The sequence below is a fragment of the Mus caroli genome, chromosome 13 (genome assembly GCF_900094665.2).
Source record: "Mus caroli chromosome 13, CAROLI_EIJ_v1.1, whole genome shotgun sequence".
NCBI lineage: Eukaryota > Metazoa > Chordata > Mammalia > Rodentia > Muridae > Mus > Mus caroli.
Genome location: NC_034582.1, coordinates 40813787 through 40831748, shown reverse-complemented (window position 1 = coordinate 40831748; position 17962 = coordinate 40813787). Strand labels below are relative to the sequence as shown.

Sequence of the window (17962 nt, the reverse complement as noted above, 5' to 3'; positions counted from 1 at the left end):
AATGTTTTAAAAAAAAAAAAAAAGAATGCTAGCAAAGCCAGGATAGAATACTTGCTGCCAGATCGTGGAAAGACCAGGTCATTGCTGTAGCTACTATGCCCCCATGACTCTATCTTGCTCCCCACACCCTCTCCCTGGTGTCCTTCTTCCCACTAATACACTCTAGATTCCGAAAGAGAACTCAGTACTTTACCTCTTCCCTCCCCAATTTACCCCTTCTTCTATTCCCTGCTTTTATGGCCATTCCTTCCCCCGCATGGTATCTTTGAGCTAGTACTTACTGAATGCGCACTACACCACATGGTTAGTATCACCTGCAGAGTGGCTGCCATTGACCCATTCTAAGGTGAGAAGACTGAGGTAGGAGACAAGTATGTTGGGACTCAACAGTCTTCCCTCTCCCATGGGATCTAAGTAATGCAGTCGTGTCCAACACAGTACTCAGGGCCATGCCCCTGTGAAAATAGCACATAGCCATTAACATATAGTTCTCAAGTGGAAGTCAGTCTGAGAGGAATGATAAGGGGATGTTGGCGTATCCAAGGGGAAAACTCCTGACCCGTGATTGAGCTATGAGACTGAAGCTCAGGAAAGATGATGTATTTGAATTTTTATGGTGGTATTATATTCTCAAGAGATGATAGAGATGACAGATAAATAATAGAGATAGATAAATAGATAGATAGATAGATAGATAGATAGATAGATAGATAGATAGATAGATAGATAGACAGACAGGAAGGAAGGAAGGACAGACAGACAGACTGGAAGTGATAAACCACCTCATTTTCATGACCTAGCATTCTCAGAAATATTCTCTGTCTTGTTCATGTACAGGCAAGGAAGCTGATTGGCTGTCAGTGCTCCCACACTGTGCTCCGAGGGGTTCATAGGCTGCACACTTGCTTCTCTTGGTAATGGTGTCAGGAGATGGCATGGCACTTAAAGAGACAGGGGCTAGAGAGGTCCTCCTTCACTGGGTCCCTGACTTGGAAATGGAGGGCTGGTTTCCTGGGAAGGGTTGCTATGGAAACCTGACCTGATCAGCCCTGAATCACTCTCAAACTTCCCTTTCCTCCCACTTCTGTCCCCACTGTATTTTGTGGTTCAGACTTCGCCAGAGTCCAAAACAATGGGGCTGCCAGACCCATCTTAGACTTCCAGCCTCCAAAACTGTGAGCAGAATGAACCTCTCTCCTTCAAAGGTAGCCTGCCTCGGGTGCATCATTATAACAGCACTCGCTGGACCCATACACAGGTTCCCAAGGTCACGGTGCTAATGAAAAAAAACGAGCCTTGTGGACAGAGGCTGTCACTGTTTTACACTTCTGTTTGTTGAACATCTCGTGGCCTGCTCAGATTGCAGTTGTTGAATCACGCCATCATCACCCTCTGTGAATCTTTCCTTTGCTCTTAAAGCCTCAAACACACTCAGTACCTGGCCAGACTTTGTGCTTGTTTAATGCTGTGGAAATCCCAGCCAGTCGGTGGGCATGCCACAGTGCAAAAGAGGAAAGGGACAAATTTAATTTGTAATGAGTAATTGTGTCAAGACTGTTCAAGTAAGTCCAAAAGCTTCTGTTTATATCCCAGGAATAAGAAACACTACAGACAGAAGCCGATTTAAAACATCAGACATTTGAATTTTATGTCTGAATACAAATGCAACTGACCATTTGTTATGCAGAGCTTTATTCCAGTTTGAAGTATGTGTGTGTGTGTGTGTGTCTGTGTGTATCTGTGAGTATAGGCATGTGTGTATATCTGTGAGTATAGGCATGTGTGATATCTGTGAGTATAGGCATATGTGTGTATCTGTGAGTATAGGCATCTGTGTATTATCTGTGAGCATATGTATGTGTGTATATCTGTATGTGAGTATATATATATGGGTATACACATATGCACATGGAATGTTTTGTAGAAGATGGTTTTTGAAGAGCTGGTAAACTTCTGAACTGAGATTTGAGGTGTCTCGTTAAAGGAAGTGAGGCAGGAACTTTCTAATTAGAGGATGTTCCACCGAGCATCTTCTAGAGTAGACTGGTACTTATCATGTACTTTATTACCTCGGGAGAAGCTCAGGCAGACAATGAGGACATTTTAACACAGATGAAAATAGAAATCAAGTGAAAGCCAGAAAGAGGAAAGCCCCTCCCAGGAGCTTATATTCCTAGAGCTTAGCACACTCCAGCCCTGGCCAGTCTTTCTTCTCCTGTATGAACTTACAGCAAGCTAGCACTTGTATTGCACATGGGTTAACAGCGGTAGTGTTCCCACTTTAGAGATGAGAAAACTGAGGCAGCAGGAACACACTAACTTTCACTGGGGGCATCAAGACAGCCAGGGTTAACAACTCACACCGCCTTGACTCTTAGTGTCTTCCCGCTGCAGTGGCAACAGGATGCTTGATAACTGAAAGCAGAATGCTACTTGAAATGGCACGGCACCATTTGTGTCCTGGGTATCACCTCATCCCGCATAATTCTCCTAACGGCTTGGGTTTATGGTCGTCTCCATGTTCATTCTCCCCACGTACGTCTCCCTCAAACATGCGGAGTGTGTATGCATGGGCCTGATGTTTCTCACCTCCCATCTGCCTTGTTTTAGGCAGAGTTATCTCGTGGCCCTGGAAACCACCGAGTAGATTAGGCCTACTGACCAGTGAACTCCAAGGACCCACCTCCCCATGCCCACCTAGTGCTAGGATTACAGGCATGTGACTCCACACCAGGATTTCAATAAAAATTCTGGCAGATGAGACTGAGAATCTTGTGAGGCAAGGACTTTGCTGACTAAGCTATCTCCTGGGCCCATCTCCGTTTTCTTTCTTCCTATTGTTTTTAAATGTGTATTGTGCTTGTCTGTTTGTCTGTGTGTGCACTGTATGCACGCAGGTGCTCAAAGACGCCAGAAGAGGGCAGCAGAGCCTCCTAATAGGCAGGTTAGCTGCCCAATGTCGATTCTAAAAACCAACCTGGGTCCCTAGCAAGAGCAGCGACGGCTCTTAAGCATTGATCCATCTCTCCATCTCTATTTCCTTCAAGAGGAAAGTAAAGTTTACAGAACTGAGTGATTCTCCTCAGGGCACCAATTGTCAAAGCCCCGCAGCAAGGAAGCTAGCCCAGGACTTATGTAACACAAAGCCAGCTATGTATTTCAAGCCACTAGTAAGCACTGTGGTTTCCAGAGTGAGTCTCGAGTACAAGGATTCAGCAAGGCATTTCTCCCTCAAGTCTCTGATAGGCTCATCATCCGACAGCCTTAGCACAGCACAGCTAAGGATTTCAGAGTGGAACATCTCCTTCTTCCATGAGACCCAGTATTGAAAAATAGGCTGAAGAATATATAAATACTCTGACATCTCCCGTGTAGCGCAGTCACTGTGACAGTGTACCTAGATCAGAGGACATCGCCATTCATCCGGGAAGAATGGAGATTTTTGATTGTTGAATGAATACCGAATGGAGTTAATGAAGCCCAGCCAGGGTGAAGACGAGCCGTTGGCAGGAGAATACTGTAGATTTCTGGGAGCTGGTTCAAACATCCTTAATGTTCCCTTGGCTTCATACGGTCCTGCATGTGAGCCCCGGGAGAGGCTGCCATAATTGCTCTGCTTTCTGATTGAAAACAGCTGCAGGTAGCTGGTCAGCCCATTGTCGGTTTTGCCGGTGATTGGGAACGACCCGGGCAACGCAGGCTCTGCTCCGTAGCCTCACTCTGAAATGAACAGAGGTAGAAAGTAGGTTTTGCACTTGCTGAGCTTTTCAAAATGAACCATTCATCTTCCTAGGGTCAGAAAGCAGCCATCCATTCACAGAAGTGTGAGTCACACACCCCTGCCCACCACCCTCAATTCTAAAACAAACGTTTGTTTCAGAGAGAATTCTTACCTTGGCCGATTTTTACAGCTAAACATCTTTCTTTCTTTCACTTTCTTTCTTCACTTGATTTAGGCTGGTTTCAATAAAACTGTTATCTTTGTAACAGCTTGTTCCTTCCCATAAATCCAAAGGCTTCTGAAGCGTTTCCCAAAGATGATGCTAAAAGAGTGATGGTGTCCGGTCCTCCTGAATGGACCCTAGCAACAGCGCCTCGGACAGTCTATGGCACTGCCTGATCTGGGCCATCTCAGGGTCGTCATTCCACCAGTGGGTCCCTGGTAGATAGGGAATTACCAAGGCAGATTCTTTTTGTTTGTTTGTTTTGTTTTGTTTTGTTTTGTTTTGTTTTGTTTTTTGATACAGGGTTTCTCTGTATAGCCCTGGCTGTCCTGGAACTCACTTTGTAGACCAGGCAGGCCTCGAACTCAGAAATCCGCCTGCCTCTGCCTCCTGAGCCAAGGCCGATTCTTTAGCGGTGCCGCCTTTCGTGTCCTCCAGGAAGCCATCCAACACTGCACCACATTTTGAATCCACAAATCCATCCATCTGCTAGAAAAGGTAAAACAGGGTGCCCACAAAGACAGGAGTCGCAACATCGGGTTGGTGCCCGAGGTGGGGGTTTACACTTCAGTGATCATCCAGAACCAAGGATGGCCAGGGTAGAAATAGCTCTGCTGAGATCTCAGGAGTTGTTACTGAAGGATGTAGCAGACAGCACCTGCTGCGGGCAAATGCATGGGTCTGTGTGTGTGTGTGTGTGTGTGTGTGTGTGTGTGCGCGCACAGGTACATGGAATATGGGGATGTGTGTCACAGAAGGCATATGAAGGTGAGAGGTCACAAAGCAGCTCTCCCCTTGCACTTTGACGTGAATTTCCAGGATGGAACTTGGGCTGCCGTACTTATACAGCAAGGACTTTTACCCATCGAGCCATCTCTCCAGCCCTGTGTCATAGTTTTTAGGAGGTTAAGGTGCCCCCAAGGCTTATCCATGAGATATAAACTCAACAGGTATTCTGGGAACCTGTGTGGCAGCACAGAACCAAAGTAGGGGACAAGGTGTGGTGTCATTCAAAAGCAATACAATTTGTCCACAATGTATCGCAACCAGGGCATGTCCTGTTTAGCGCGATTGAAGTATGCCTGATCTAAAATGTAGTCTTTGCCGGGCGTGGTGGCGCACGCCTTTAATCCCAGCACTTGGGAGGCAGAGGCAGACAGATTTCTGAGTTTGAGGCCAGCCTAGTCTACAAAGTGAGTTCCAGGACAGCCAGGGCTAAACAGAGAAACCCTGTCTCAAAAAAAAACAAAACAAAACACAAAAAAAAAACAAAACAAAAAGAAAAACAACAACAAAAAATGTAGTCTTTAAACTATTCCAAGTGTTCGGCCTAGGGGCATTAAATATTGCAGTGTTGGCAGCCGACCTACCAGCATTCCAGACTGCGTCCCTGTCCCCTAAGCATTCATTGACTCTTCTCCCCAACTCCTACTGAACGCTGCCATTATTTGGTGTTTCATGTAAGTCAAACCAGATAAAGTTCTTTGGGGGTACAGCTCCTTTCCCTTGGCACAATGGCTCGGGACTCATCTGCACTACAGATGAGTATCAGAATTTCAGTCCTCTGTCAGGAATGGGGGCGGGGCTGGATGGTAGTATGATGAGGGGACATACCCCACTGCTCCTTGGTCCCTGTTGATGGACATTTGGGTTGGCACACTGATTCTGGCTATTATAAATAATGCTGCTGTGAACATTGGGTTCTAGTGTCTGAGTTGATTTCTTCGAATGGTTTTCAGGTACTATACTAGTTTCTTGTCCTATCACTGGGACAAAATGCCTGAAGAAAGCACACAGTGTACCATGGAAAGGAAGACAGAGAAGTTGTAGCCATGGTGGCAGGAGCGTGAGGCCACGTTGTTCACACTCGGGAAGCTGGGCCAGATGAATGCTTTCTTCCTTTTCCTTCTCATTCATCTTCAGACCCTAGACCATGGAATAATGCCACCCGCATTTAGTATGGGTTGTCTTTCCTCAGTTAAACCTCTCTGGAAGCACACACATAGAAATGTATCTGCAATTCCAAATCCAGTAAGTTGACAATGAAGACTAACCATCAGAGGTGTTCTAAAGACATAGAATTGCTCAGTTATGGGACAAGTCTGTGTTTAACTCTTTAGAGATTGACAAACTATGTCTTGGCATCAGGAACCCTTGGAATTCTCCCCATTCTTACCAGCAGTTGTTATTTTTCCCATTTCTGTTTATGTTTTGTTTTGTTTTTTTGTTTTTTTGTTTTTGTTTTTGTTTTTTTGTTTGTTGTTGTTTTTTTTTTTTTTTTTGGTTTTTNAAGACAGGGTTTCTCTGTATAGCCCTGGCTGTCCTGTCCTGGAACTCACTTTGTAGACCAGGCTGGCCTCGAACTCAGAAATCCGCCTGTCTCTGCCTCCCGAGTGCTGGGATTAAAGGCGTGCGCCACCACGCCCGGCTATGTTTTGTTTGTTAATGTGGTTGTTTAATACAATCTTAATGGGTCTTACTGACCCCTCACTTATGGACACATCAGTTCACCTTTAAAGTTCAGGCAGAGAGATGTGGACACTATGTTTATGTTGGCAGGGGTGATGGGGATAGTTTACAGTTGTGCTTAAAGCTTCTGAGATGTACTCATGAGGAATTGTGGGGATTAAAGGAAACTTGGAGACATTTTGAGTCATGGCTTCCCACTTCCAGCTGCCCAGTAGGATCACCTGGTGTGTGCTTTGTAGATTCCAGTTGTTGGCTCAGGGTGGGGGGTGCAGTTGGGCTCAATCAATGAAATGCAAAGATTTGAGTTTGATCCCTAGAACCCAAATTAAAAAGCCAAGCATTGCAGTGCACACGGCCAGAAATGGGGAGAAGTGGGAGGAGGGGGCTAGGACAGGATAATCCCTGGGGCTCACTGGCCAGCTGACCAGCCTACTTGGTGACTTCAGGGCCAGCCAAGGTCCCAGTCTTTAAAATGGAAATGGGAAAGGAATCCCAGAGGTTGCATTCTGGCCTACATACACACATAGCTTTACACACGTGTGCTTATGCACATACACAGACAACCGAGTAAGTAAATAAACAAGCACACAAATAAATCCCTATTGTAGTCCTCACTCCAGGTATTCTGATGGCAGCTGTCCCAAAGTGGATAGAGCATCGGCCTTGTGTTTATAAGTTCCCTTGGGAGTGTTGTGTGCATCTATCATTAGTTCTGAATTCTGCAGACAAGAAGACTATGGCCAGCCTAAGGCCCCAAGCCTTATTGTCTCTCAAGGCTATGTTCCATACACTCGTCACTTAGCAAGATCACAGACTCCGTTGGACTTGCATCAGGCACATATGCAGTTTCCTGTGTGCACGCGTGTGTGTGTTTGTGAAAAGTGAATCCTTACACTTCTGGAGAACCGAGGGTTAGAACCGTGTCTGGCTCTCATCGTGTTGGGATGTTTAGTATCCTGTGACTGTGGGAGATTTCTAGGTGCATTGGTTGTACTGAACAGATAGAGAATGTCATGTTAGGAACCAGCTGCCTGATGGCATTGCCCACATTTCTCCCACACTCTGTACAGGCACCTCCCTCTATGGACACCCCCACCCAAGCATGAGCACACTGGTTAATATAAACCCCACTGTATGTGTAGGTATGGCTCACATTTCTGTAATGAAAATACCTGACCAGAATCAACTTAAGAAGGAACGTCTGTTGCTGTGGGAAAGATGCTGAGGTAGGAGCAGAGAAGAGCTTGTCTTATCCCAGGTTCACAGTCAGGGGAGTGGAAAGCCCAGAGGAAGTGGGGCCAGGGTATAAAACCTAAAGTCTAGTAACCCATGTACTCCAGTGAGGGTCTCCCTCCTTCTAAAGGTGTCACAGCCTTCCCAAACAACACTGCCAGTTTCAATCCCAAGTGCTTGAGCCTAAGAACCCAGGGACCAACACTAAATGTTCAAATTTCATCAGACACCAGCTTCATTCTCCTGCCACGAGCATGCACCTGCAATAACTAACCCATACCTCCCATAACTAACCCATACCTGCCATGACTAACCCAGTGCCATAACTAAGCCAAACCTGTTATAACTAACCTATATGTGCCATGACTAACCCATACCTGCCATGACTAACCCATGCCTGTAAAAATGACAGTAGTCAATCTTTAGGGCAGAGCCGTCCCCACTGACCGTATCCCATCACACAACACTGTTGCTTTAGGGCTTGCATTTCTAAAATGTGAACCTTCAGGTTACACTCAAACCATACAACCCACAGACTGAAAAACCACACAGAAGGGAAGCCAGTGTATGACCACCCTTGATTGAGAATTGGCAAATGAACTTAAGAATTATCTGGAAGTTTCCCATCAAGGGCAAAGAATACTTTAAATCCCTCCCAGAGTGCTTTAGTTCTAATTTGATAGATTTTCACATCCTCGACTCTTAGAAGTATCTTGGTCCATCCTAACTTAAGGAAATCCGGCCCCCTGGTGGCCCATAGTGCAGGATACAGGATGTAGCTGTCAGGGCACTTAGCTTCCTGGTGTGCAGAGAAGCTGCAAGAGTGTGCATGTGTGAGTCTGCTGGCAGCCCTCCCTGGAGGGAAAGGAGAGTCTCCATCTCCCCACAATGCCTTTTGGGAATTGCTCATCCAAATAGTATAGAAGAGCAGACAGAGTGAGACCAGGAACTCGGTTGAGCTTAACCCTTGCCAAGAAAGGCCACACTGGAATTTCACACCCGGCCCGTCTGAGCATTCTCTCTGCGCGGAATCACGCTCAGTCTTTTGGTGTGAATGGAATCCTGTCTTGGGACTGATGATAAATATGGCCCTGTCTATTGAGTAGAGTAAGGCCATATACTTTCAAATAGCCCTGCAGATGGGAGAAAGAGAGAAGCCCAGCTGTTTGACAGAGTGGGCAGTTTGAAAGGGGAAGGTTGATGTCATCACTGGACCAGGAGACACAGACAACAGAGAATGACAGCTGACTGCTGGGAAGCAGTGGAGGGATGTCTGCGGAATTCCACATATGATGGTTATCATCGATCAAGCATGGACATTATACCAGGCTCTGTGCAAATCAGCGTCTCCCCTTTTTATCAGCAGAGATATTACTGATAAAATTACAAGCTGGGTAAGTAATTATCTCCTTAAAACAGGGCATATGTATAATTCAAGTAAAATAAAACTTGCATTGGGAGGAAAGGAAATTTTAGAAGATTGTGAGGTCAGGTAGGAATAAAGTCAGGATTGGAATCTGCCCTTTCCTTGACCTTTACGCCGTCATTTGTCTTGTCCTTGTCATTGCACCGCAGCCTGATCTTGAGTATCTTTGAGTCCTTCCTCATCAGTAGCAGCCACACATGATGGGGCACATTGGCAATCTTAGAATTTGTGGGAATAGGGAGAACCAGGTCAGCCTGAACAACAGGAGAACCTATGGAGGGGAGAAAAAAGATGGGGATAGGGAGATGTGTGTGTGTGTGTGAGAGAGAGAGAGAGAGACAGAGAGACAGAGAGAGACAAAGAGACAGAAAAAGAGAGACAGAAAAAGAGAGACAGACAGAGACAGACAGAGAGACAGACAGAGACAGAGATAAAGACAGAGATAAGGACAGAGACAGACAGACAGAAAGACAGGGAGAGACAGATCACATATGTAGCACCTTCCTATCATTATTTAATAGCAATAACACTAACATTTTGTATTGATTTTTATGGAGAAATGCTTCATGCACTCTACAGGAAGCTGTGTTGCAGGACATTGTTAAGAGCCGAACACAACAGGGTCACTTCTTCCCCATTCTGACAATGCTGCCCTGATCAGTTGTCCCCTTGTCCCAGCAGTCTCGGGGCTGTGGCCACACGGAAGGCCACCTTCCCCTGTCCTTAAAGCAGTTTGCATTAGGCCAGGTCAAGATCCTTGAAAGTCCCCGTGACTCTTCGCAGGCATCCAGCCTAAGTGGCGGATCACCAGCCATGCGGGTGCCTCAGGAAGCTGTTCTGGCCCAGGGGACACTGGAAGGCTGAACAGTTTTTGCTTCGGCACTGAAACCAGGAAAAGTCCTGACAGAACGGCATTTCCAGCTTTTCTCAAAAACTCTGACTCAACCTCTGCGGGACAGTTCTCTTGGGACCTGGATCCAGATGGCCATTTTCCTGTCTTGAGCCTTTCCAGGAATTCCAGAGTAGGCAAGCAGCCAGGGGACACTGGCCACACTGAGCTGCAGCCACATTCCCCATGTGAGCAGCTTCTACAGATGTCTCAAGCCAGATGCCTGCCTTGTCCTCTCCATCCTGGTCCAGACTCATGACCCTGGGCTTGTAAGAGCCACAAGACAGCTGTTGAGATGTTTCCAGATACCCCTCAATGCTCTCTATTACCACATGGACTGGAATGGCATAGGACCAAGAGCCTAAAGACAGCTTCCTCCAAGCCTTAGCGAAGACTGCCCCTCCATCCTACTGACACATTTCAGTAAATAGTACGTCCCACAGAAAGACAAACGGGGCAAGATTTAGCTACCTGCCAATCAAGGACATCAAGACAAGGCAGCCAGCACACCAGTTTGTTATCCAATACCAGATGGTCAGCCAGGAAAACATCAGTACAAGTAACAGTATATAAACTGAGCAGGTTATATTTAGAGATGAATATTGTATCGGACATACAGATACATGCATGCAATAGCTGTTAATGGGAAAAAGAGGCCCTGCATTTGAGAGCAAGAGGGAGTATATGAGAGGATTTGGGATGGGGGAATATAATTATAATCTCAAAAAGGGGAAAGGGGCTAAAAAGGCAAACTGACCAGAACACCCAAGGAACACTTCACCATGGCTGGCTATCCTAAAGGCTTTTAATAAGAAGAACCAGCCTGCCCTAAACACAGCTTCTGTTAGCTACTGTGCACCCAAATGGGACTTGTGCTATTTAGAGAGGTTTTAAATGTTGTAATCATGTTAAGTGTTAAATTCAATCATATTCATTTATCCCCCCCCCAAAAAAAAAGCCTTCAAATATGCACACACATTTCTTCTGCTTCACCTTGGCAGACACCCTTACTGCCCCCCAGAGACTACAGCCATGCCCGACAGCACCTCCAGGCCTCTCTCTTCCTCAAAGGCACTGTGGTGTGTGACTGCCCCCAGCTAAGGGGAGTCTGTGCAGGATGCACACTGAGACTAAGGTCTTCCTTCTCCTTCTAGACTGCTTCCATTGTTTTGGGACAGAGTCTTGCAGCCTCCAATTCCCACAGTGCTGTGTTTACAGATGTGTGTGCCCGCACACCTGGCCTGTGTGTGCTTTCTCTGACACACAGAAAGCTTGCCTAGAGGACGTGTGGGGGCTCACAATTCTTAGTGCCCCACCAGGGAAGGAGTTACTATAGCCTGAGTCACACTGAGCCCATTGGGAGCTGGGTCGGGGACACCATGTCGCTTGCCTAGGAAGGACAGCCTGGTTTCTCTTCTTTTGTCACCCCAGCAGTGCATGACACTTAGTGCCGCAAAAAAATAAAGTCCTTGGTCAGTTTTCCTATAGTACAAGGTTTATTTGAACAGTCTCGGCCCACTTACTTCTAGTCATTGTTTTTCCTTCCAGCACACAGTGGGTAGGGAGCCACTCTTTGTCAGCACACTGTTATAATAACAATGCTTCCAGCATAGAGTGTGCCATACGTCACCACCGGAGTAGTGAGTCCCAGACTTGGGGTGGGGCACACACCTGTAATCCCGATCTCAGAGCGGAGAGGCAGGAGAACCAGAAGTTCAAGGCCATCCTTAGCTACATGGCACATCTGTGAGCCAATCTAGGCTACCTGAGAGGTCCTGTCTCAAAAACGAAAAAGCCAAACAAATCCTAGACATCTTCCTTTAAACCATTCTTCAGCCAGAGCTCTTCCAACTAAGCTAATTGAGCTATTAAAACCCAGGTCGGGCATTTATTTTTATTCTCATTAATCTTAGTTTTCTTGGTTCTATGCCATCACTTCCAGCCTCTGAGGATATATTTGCATATTAATCACAACACACTAAATATTCCTTCCAGCCTTCTGCTACCTCTACAGATGATAACCAAAACACTAATAAAATGTTGAACAGAGCAGAACCAAAAAATAGTGCTGAGACAACCTGTCCTGGGCCCTGTGCTGACACTGAGCAGCGAAGGCCCTCTGAAGAGGCAGAATGTGAAGAAAGTGGTTGGTACGTGAATACAGATCCACTTCCTTTAAGGCAAGCTGGGTCAGTCAACCCTGAGGATGTCTAGTTAGGACAGTTGCCTCATTCCTGGATACTCCCAGGATGTTGGGTTTGGGCTTGTTTTTCAAAGTTAACCAAACTGAAGGACCTCTGTCCGTAGCACCCAGAAATTCTTCTGGTGATAGGATCAAATGGGAAGGCTCAAGGCGAGGACCTAAGAAGTCTTGCCATGTCCTCGTGACCTCTGTCAGTACACCAAGGGTCCCATCACCTGGCGTGGTTTAGCATCCCTTATCCAAAGCATTTAGGACAAGAAGTGTTCCGCATTCACTACCTTCTCGGTTTTAAATATTTGTGCACGTAAAATGAGACCCTGAGAATGGGACCCAAACGTGCATTTGCGCCTTAACGAAGGAGAAAATCATCTTCATTTTATGTAATATTTTTAGGGAGCCTATCATGTGACTCCAGTCCGCCATGGGAGGCCAGGTGTGGAATTTCTTACTTGTGTCCTGTGGCTACTCACAAACTTGGGCAATTTGTGGGACGTTTTGCGTTTGAAATTTGCAGGTTTATGGCGCTGAACCTGCCCTAACCCTGATGAGCCATCTACATTTCTTTCTCTTATCTGTGGAAGCTGGGGGGGGGGACGTCCAACGCACTCACTGAGAATGTCAGGATTGTGTGTGTAGAAACAGCGTCTCCCCTTAACCCTCACCCTTGAAATGTGTTTTTCTTTTTTTTAAGGCCATATGTGTCAAATTCTAGAAGTGTCTTCTATTCTAAGCAGCCTATTTACAGACCTTAAAACCGGTAGCCATCCATCCTCACAGAAGATGCAGCACAGAAAAGTCTTGCCACTTCTCGGCCAGGATAGGGGTGGGGGGAATGGAACCAAACTTGAGCAAAAGCATCACGCGTCCTGTACGGAATGGCACAATAGCTAAAGGCATGCCCAGCCTGCAGACCACACATGACCCTCGTCAAGGTGGCCGATACAAAATTATAAACTTACCTAAAACATCATCAGATTTATTTTGAGGACCAAACGTTGTGGGGGAAAAATCTCATTGAGCAGTTCTTTAGTGTGAACTTTCTAGGTAGCAATGATATGTCACAATGTCAAAATAGTTGGACAGACCTACAAATTTAAATCATGTTTCTGGTATAGATTTTGAGATAATGAGAGAAAAAGAGTCATAAAAGAATAAACTATTAGTATTTTGTGAAAAGAAGGAGACCAGTTAGGAGGGAAGGAAAGGCAAAGTGCAAAAATAGAATAAAATAATGATGTATGTGTATATATATATATATATATATATATATATATATATATATATAATGTGTAATGAAAACTCCGGAGCGCACCCCTGCTCAGTAGTGGGGCATGGCGCCCCCTAGTGGATGAGTGAAAATCCAGCAGGATCCACTACCACTTTGTGGAAGATGCAGGCATTTCAGAGAGCTAGTAGAATGGAGAAAGACCTTACCCCCTCCAATTGGCCATCTTTCATGGCAAACACTCCCACATTTAGGATAATACCTAGAGAGGTAGCAACAGGGGAGCCAGGGCTAGGAAGATCTCTTGAGTCCAGACAACATAGCAAGATTCCTCTTCTGTTAAAAACTATTACTCTAGGCTCAGAGAGATGGCTCAGTGGGTAAAGGCATTGCCACCAAGCCAGACAACCTGAGTCAGATTCTCCAAGAGCCACGTGATGGACAGAGAGAACCAGCTCCATGCTGATAGCACATGTCAATAATAATAATAATAATAATAATAATAATAATAATAATAAATGTCCTAATTATAAAATTTTAAAATATAAGCAATTAGGATGATAGCCTGAGATTTATCTCACTTCAGCCTGGGATACTCCAGTATCTTTATTAATTGCTCCATCCTTGTTTCAGCAAAGCGAATCTCCAGCTAAGGTGAGCAGAATGAGTTTGAATTTGTCAGCAGTGATATATGATGCAGAGAGATAGTGCTAAGTGGGAAAGTACTTGTCGGGCATCCACAAGGTGCTGGGTCTGATCTTCGGTCCTAAAAATAAATACATACAGTTGATATCTCCTGCTAGTTCATTAGCAGAAGCTCAGCCCGGTTAGCGTTCAGGACTGAAGAGCCAGCCAGCTTCTATCAGATAAGTAGCATAAATAAATCCTTGTGCCTCTGAGAGCCATCTCAGCCTTCACAGGAGCTTGCTGGTTTTGCATACAGCAGTCACGTGCTCAGGCAGTTTTCTGTTTACCTGTTGCTAAAGACTCATCTTGAATGTGTTTGACATTTTACTTGGCTTTGAAAGGACTTTCATGCCCCCTGCGTTTTCTTCCCTCGAGCTGCCTTGAGCTAATTAACCTATTCCCTCGCTAGCTGGGGCTACTACTGTATGCAAATGCTCTCATTTCCTATTCTGACATATCACTCTTGCATGAACATCCCTAATAAAACCCTGCGGCGTTTTATGGGGCAGTGCACCTGTACCGCCAGCAGGGGGAGCATGGAACGGTTCTCTGAGTAGACCTCAGCAATGATTAAATGGTTATGTTCCCTTGTCAGCTGGTAAGAGAGAGGGGACTCTGGGCTGGAAAGATAGCTCACTGGTTAAGAGTTCTAGTTGCTCTTTGCAGAGGACCCAGGGTCAAGTTCCAACAACTCCACTTCCTAGGGAATCTGATTTCCTCTTATGACTTCTGTGGGCAACAGGCACACATGTAGTACACCTGCGTGCAGGAAAAACACTCAGATAGATAAAATAAAATAACTAAGTCTTTTTAAAGTTAGAGCTTAGCAGTCCTCTTTCTTAAGAGTGATTCTCAGAGTCTAGAGATAAAAGGTTGGCACTAATATGTTTTTTTCAAACAGCAAAAATTAACAATGCTTTTGATACTTTGGGGGTTTGGTTTTGGTCTGTCCTTACAATGGATTTTAAAACACCGGGTATAGATGATGCTTCGTCTTCCTAATAGGAGAGATTCCTACAGAATAAAGTTACTTACAACATAATTCCTTACCCACTTTCAGTTTTTCTACATCTTCAGGTACATGCTATTTTTAATTTTGTCAGCATGAATTACTTATGTCTTTTGACTTCTTCTGTTTCCCGTGTTTACTGACTGCCCTGTCAGTATTGGGGGAAGAGGGCTTTTCTTATTGAAATAACTCTCATGTTCAAACACTTGAGTGTCCAAAAACCTCCACTATCATGTACACATTTGCATTCTTAGGTTCTATCTGCCTGTTCAAACTCAGGAGGGAGGGGGCAGCTTCTTGGGGCATTTGTTGCTTCGTTCTGGTGATGTTGAAACAAAACAAATGAGAGTGATTAAGCCATCCTCACCCTGCCCCAGGTGGAAAGTGGGGTCTGAAGAGTAAACTACTTATCACACAATCATGAGGGTGTGAGTCGTGAGTCTGTACCTCCAAAACCTATGGAAGCCTGCAGGTCAGCTGGTCTGGTTTACGAAGTAGTGATGAGTCATCCTCTGCCCCCATCTCAAGCTAGGTGCAAGGTGAGAACCAACCCCTAAAGTTGTCCTTCGACATCTGCATGCACACTGTGAGATGCTAGTCGCACACAGGACACACACACACATACGTGCTCACACACTCGCGCACGCGCACACATACTACACACACACACACACACACACACACACACGCACACACTAAACTGGATGAGAGCCATTTGGAGTTGTGTGATACAGGGATGAGGAGCTGAGCAGAGGATTATGCTGCACTGTGGATCTTGCTGTTGGTTCTACAAGGACATAGCTTGAATTGTTAAAGACTGGGAGCTTACAGTATGTGTTTGGTTCCGCTTGGTAAGGGCTTACTTAGAGTTTTCATTTTGATTTGTTTTTTTGTTTGTGTGTTTGTTTGTTTGTTTGCCTGTTTGCTTGCTTACTTTTTCTGCCCCTTTAGGCAGGGTCTTTCTTGGTAGATCAAGCAGGCTGGTCTACAAAGTTCCAACTTTCCTGCCCCAGCCTCCCATGGGCTGAGATTACAGACACTCATGACCACACCCAGTTTGAGGGTCTGTTTTAAAGTCAGATCATAGGAAACAGAATCTGAGGAGGAAATGTATTCATTCAAGTTCCAACCCCAGAAAAACAGCTCCCCAGATCAGAGCTTTTGATGTTGTTTCCCTCTGCAGCTTCACCGTGTGGGCAGTGCTCCTATCTCCTGCTGCTACCGTGCTTCACACTGGTCTTCTTGGCAGTCTACCCTGTGCCAGGTAGACATTGCTCACACAAGGGTGGTGACTCAGGATTCAATGTCTCTCTGAGATGGAGGCAGGGATTGTTCCCGTAAGAGCTCCTGGCATTGCTAGGTTTGGACACGTGGCTGCAATTTGTCTGGCAAATATTTCATCCCCTGCTCATAGTGAGCAGGTCTCTGCTGGGGAGAAGAGGAGGAGATTTGGAGAGAGAATATTCAGAGACAAACTTGGAAGAGAAGGCATGTGGGTGAAGCAATGCCTAACTTTTATTAAGGAAACTTTCAAAGCCTGGGTTCAACTTTACTTTCATATTCATGTTCCTTTTTATGCAGCATTTTTATGAGACCACATTTTATACTGTAGCACAACGAAGCCTAAAGTTGTAGTCATTCTCCTGCTCCAGTTTTCAAAGTGCTGGAATTACATGAGCCACTATAACAGGGTTCATCTTACATATTATGTTTGGTTTATTAAAAAAAAAACTAGAATAGTTTTTGTAACTATCTCAAAGTCGACTTACTGTTTCCTTATAAGTGACTGTACATGGGATTCCCTTGAGACTTATAGTGAGAAGAATTATTTTGGGATACTGCTGCTGAGTTGGGGTACATGGGTGTATTGTGGGAGGCACTGTTAGAATAGGGGACACTACTGTAGATTGACTGTAGCCCTGAAGCCAGGTGAGTTTGGGTCTGGCATCAAAGCTGCCCAAAGACTCACTGGCTATCTCTATTCAAAACTCGCTCCTTCACAAAACAATTGGGATCTTATTGAACTGAGATAAACTTACTCAGGTAAAGAAATGACAGGGAATTGTACCAACCTTTCTGTGTAAACAATTTACGGAAATGCATCATCTACCAAAAAAATGGGGGGGGGGGGGCTGTGATCCTAACTTTTGAGAGGCTGAGGCAGGAGGATCATAAATTCAAGCCAGCCTTCATTGCATGGCCAATTTGAGGCCAGCCTGAGCAACAAGAGATGCTGTTAAAAAAAAAAAAGTGACCATCCACCCTCCAGAAAGAGAAGAAAGGGGCAGAGGAGGAGAGAGGAGGCAGAGAAATGTTTGAGTTGCTCAGTTGCCTACTCTATTTTGTTAAGAAAATGCATCTGTGCTGGAGACGTGGCCGGTGGTCAAGACAGCCGCTTACTGCTCTTCTAGGGGACCTAAGTTCAGGTCCTAGCACTCACACTGTGATTCACAGCTGCCTATAACTCCAGTGTCAGGAGACCCAATGCCCTCTTGTGGTCTCTGTAGGCACTGGCACATAGGTGGTGTGCATAAACTCTCACAGGCACGTGCACAAATAAATAAATAAATAAATCATAAGTAAGCAAATGTTTAAGAAACTTAGTCACTATTACTGGCTCTTTAGACCAGGTAACATTTTATCTATTTTAACACTTAGGCCATAATCTGCTTTTGGAATTCCAAGTGAGAGGGTCTCTCTCCTCTTAGTCTTGTTGGTAATAGTGTTTTTGTTGGTTGGTGGGTTGATTGGTTGGTTTGGCTTGGTGGGGTTTCTCCCCTGAGAGCTGACGTTTTGATTTTTTTTTCGTCTTCTCTTTCCTTTTCCCATCCCCCATGTCTCATCTCCTCCTCCTCCTCCTCCTCCTCCTCCTCCTCC

The 17962-nt window shown here is 45.4% G+C and overlaps 1 protein-coding gene across 11 annotated transcripts in view; it reads left to right on the top strand.

Moving 5' to 3' along the window:
- Atxn1 (ataxin 1) overlaps positions 1 to 17962 on the top strand; it is a 409435-nt gene that overhangs the window by 375693 nt on the left and 15780 nt on the right. The window lies entirely within an intron of this gene.